The following is a 4,270-nucleotide window of genomic DNA, read 5'->3' as shown; positions in this document are numbered from 1 at the left end:
CTTTTTTTTAATTAATATGATATGACGGGGGACAGACCGGAAGCGGAAGTGAAGTGTAACACCGTCAAAATAATAGTTTAGCGTGCTGGCGCTAACTTCTAGCGTATAGACCGACTACCGTCCTCTTTCTACACCTATGGTTCACTTTTTTTTTTCAGCTGGTTGTTTGGAAGAACGTGTTAGGCCTATTATTATAATTTTAGCCGATTGTGTGAAAGCACTTACTGTGGAAAAACGTTACTGTTAGCTTTACGTCCCCTGCCTAAATTAAGAACATCTAAGTCAGCAGAGGTCCCCATCACCCACAGTCAATACGAGGTGTCCTGACACTGCAGGTCTGCAGCCAGACTGTCTTGAATGATGAGAACTTATGACTTAAGTGCAGTTGTTTAGCCACAGGGTGGCGCAGTTTTTACATAGTAGACCCATAGACCTCAGTGCTACCACGGCGGATGATGGCCAACACAGCCAGGCTCTGTGTGTCGGCTCAACAAAAACTAAATCCCCGGACAGACCCAACTGGTGTCACGGCGGTGATGAGCTGCGCCTGTGATCACTTCATTTCAGTCGGGAGGAGCAGGTTGATTTACAGTGGAAACCGGATACAGTAATCAACCACTTAGCTAGATCAAAAGGCTTGGGACGGAATCATTTCTATAGGCTACAAATGCTGTTTTAGGCTAATTATAGTAATCAAGAAATCCGCTGAGTGTTCATTTTTGTTCATTTTATGGATGAAAACATGCGCAAAAACAATTTAAAAACTATGTGTAGCCTATTTATTTTATTTCCGGCGGTGTCCCTTTGATGTGCACTGCTGCAGCAGCCCGCACACGTCGCTGTGTGTTGTTGTGCTGTGCGTCAGCTGGCTGGCAGCGCGGCTGTTTGTGTTGTCTGTCAATGAATGAAACCTATCGACTTTATATCGACCGCAGACGTCAGGAATAGATTATAGGCCTAACACGTTCTTCCAAACAACCAGCTGTTATAGTTTCACAGAAGTAAAAAATAAAATAAAATAAAAAAAGTGAACCATGTGGTGTAGAAAGAGGACGGCATACGCTAAGAAGTTAGCGCCAGCACGCTAAACTATTATTTTGACGGTTTTACACTTCACTTCCGCTTCCGGTCTGTCCCCCGTCATATCATATTCATTAAAAAAAAGAAACGAAAAACGACAAAATGAATTTGCAAAAACCAAATTTTGGCCATTTGGTATTGGTTTTTTCGTTTTCTCGTCTTTTATGCCGACAGCAAAAACCCAGCAAAAACCGTTTTTCCGTTTTTTGTTTTAAAATGAAAAAAGGAAAAAGGGGCGCTGTTTCCGTTTTTCCGTTTTTGTTTTAAAACGAAAAAACGGATTATACTTTTATACCCGGACCTAGCATCATACACAGAGTGGCGATTAATCTCTAAAAGTTCCAGTTCAAATTGTTCACAAAAATCCTGATTTTGCAACAAAGTTAAATCAAACCGCCACCTTGTGGCTCTTCTAGAAAAGTTGGAGAACATCAAATGACATACATATGCATGATGATCTGTTAATGTCATATTCCTTATTTCTATGTTTTTAACCACAGAGATAATAGAAGCAGACATAAAAATAAAATCTATCCTTGTAAAGGTTTTATGCGGATTTGAAAAAAAAGTGTACTCCTTAGAAGTGGGATGATGTAACCTCCAGACATCCATAAGATTAAAATCAGAAAGTAGATGTTGTAATGCTTTAGTTGATTGTACATTAGAGTAAGAATTACTTGATTTATCCAATTTTCGATCCAATATAGCATTCATGTCCGAGCCAATTACTAACTCAAAGTCAGAGAGTTCAGCCAATATACTATTCAACTGAGTAAAAAAAACCTCTTCATATAAGTTAGGGGCATATATATTGATGAATGCCACTTTTCTTTCATTATTAATACACTTCAAAAAGGCAATTCGACCATCTTTATCACCCCCTTTATCAATGATGGTTATTCGTAGTGCTCTACGTATTAATATTATAACCCCTTTTGTTTTATTTAGTGCAGAAGAGGAAGCACATACTTTATAAAGGTGGTTTTCCAGTCTATTGACATCATCTTTTTGCAGATGTGTCTCCTGGAGCATAGCTAAATCAATGTTGTTTCTTGCTAATAAATCTAAGCAGGCTACTCTTTTATTAGGACCGTTAAGACCCTTGAAGTTGCAACAAAAGATCTTCAAACTACCCATGTTGGTTTTCAAAAGCAAAAAGTTCAGGACAAGGTAATATATAAACAGAGACTGAGTAACAAAATATTTTGATAAACGCTGATTTTATGCCAGCACAGTAGAATACAAAGATATAGAGAAGGTCCTGTACATCCCCCCACCCCAACCCTCTGTGCCACCCACAAATAGGACAAACATATAGTCAAAAATAAAGTTGCAACATAAAAAAAAAAAGTGTTGCCCTATTATGCCGACTCCTCTCGCTCCGCCACATCTGTGCGGAGGTGTAACACACTTTAAGAAAGAGAAAGGGAGAACGGGTCCACGCCGCTTCTTTAAATAATTCCCCAAAATCAGTTATATAGTTCATTTTAATTATTAATCTTATTACAAAAATATCTACCTTGAAGTTAGAAGGTGAGAGGAGAAAAAGAGAGAGAGAGAGAGAGAGAGAGAGAGAGAGAAAATCGCCTTACTTATAGACTCTGAAGTCAATGATCACTCATGAGGAGTGGGAGAAAAAAAAAATGAGAGCAAAAAAAAGGTGTCCTGACCTCGTCATGACTGAAGACAGAAGCCTCTTTCTTAATCGTTGGAGGATAAAAAAAAAAAGAAAAAAGAAAAAGGGGTGGTGGGGTAAATTATAAAGCAAAAATTAACTCAATAGGATTAACCCCAAGTCCAACTACACCGCGGAACCGGGGGGGCCAGGGGGGCCATGGCCCGGGTAACTTTTCTGCTCTGATTATTTTATGAATAGCCTAAAAGCTGTAGTAAAAAGTTGTATCTGTGTTTTTAAGAGCCAAGTCACCACCACCACCACCACACACCTTCACTGCTGCCGATAAAAAAAACTGTCACCTGGTGCTGCATTTTGATTTGAATCCGTGAGTCTATCAAGTGCATTGTTTATCAATACGTGAGTGTATGTACATTAGGGGTGGTTAATTGGCCCACTTTCCCGATTCGATTCGATTATGATTATTGAAGTCTCGATTCGATTACAGACTGATTTTTGATTATTAACGATTATCGATTCGATTTTCGATTATTAATGATTATTGTTATGATTATTATCAGTCAGTTGCTGAATTAGTCTTATTAGGCTATAATTATTTATTGAAAACCACAGATTAATTTTCTCTTTGTGCGTTGATTGCTTGTTGGCTCATTTTTTGATTCTTGGATTTTTTGTTACAATAAGTTACTTTAACTGATCATGGACCCTTTGTATTTTTGGACGTGTCACAAATGAGATTTAAATTAGTAAGTCTATTTTTTTGAAAGACAGATGCAACACATATTTTACTGTAGCCTTTAGATAATGTACACAGTTATAAAAACAGAACACAACACACGTAACTAGTGATCAAATAATATTGCTCTGGAACAACCAGCTTGCACACATTTTACTTTAGCCTACTGTTATAAAAACAGAGCAAGCTGTGTAACTTCAACTTCAGTGATCAAATCATTGCTCTGGAGCAACCAGATTCTTATGGAGGAAGACCAGCTGGTCCTCATGTTGTGTACGCGCTAAAGCCAGAATTAAAACAGTTTTTAGCAGCTTTACTGCTATGGTTGCAGCGATGCTAATTTATGTTAGCCCGTCTATGGTGTTTTACATTATACAACGTTAGCATTAAGCTAGCGGACTTTATGCTTCAAAAGCAAGCTCACTGCTGTCTGTCCCATAGAAAAACATGACAGCGGCAGCCTAGTTTGGAACATGAACCACGTGACCGCGCTGGTGGCGACATCAAAAGCTGTCGCCACTCAATTGTATCGATCTTGTCTCGCTCCGGCACCGTTAGCACCTTGTTAGCACCTACCTACATCCATGGCACCTACACACTTGCTCGCTAGCTCAGTTACACAGCCTCTTGTTATGACAGACAGACCGCTCCACCTTGTGGTTAAATCCTGTATGACATCCAGTAACAGGAAGGACTCGCCTTTGTATTACAATTTGAAAAATATAAATAATCGATTTTTGGAAAATTAATAATCGATTCATAATCAGTCATTTAATAATCGCGATTAATCGATTATCGATTTTTTTCACCACCCCTAA

Source organism: Trachurus japonicus, chromosome 20 (assembly GCF_045865225.1).
Source record: "Trachurus japonicus isolate A0001 chromosome 20, Traja_1.0".
Taxonomy (NCBI): Eukaryota; Metazoa; Chordata; class Actinopteri; order Carangiformes; family Carangidae; genus Trachurus; species Trachurus japonicus.
Note: the sequence above shows the minus strand (reverse complement) of the source record.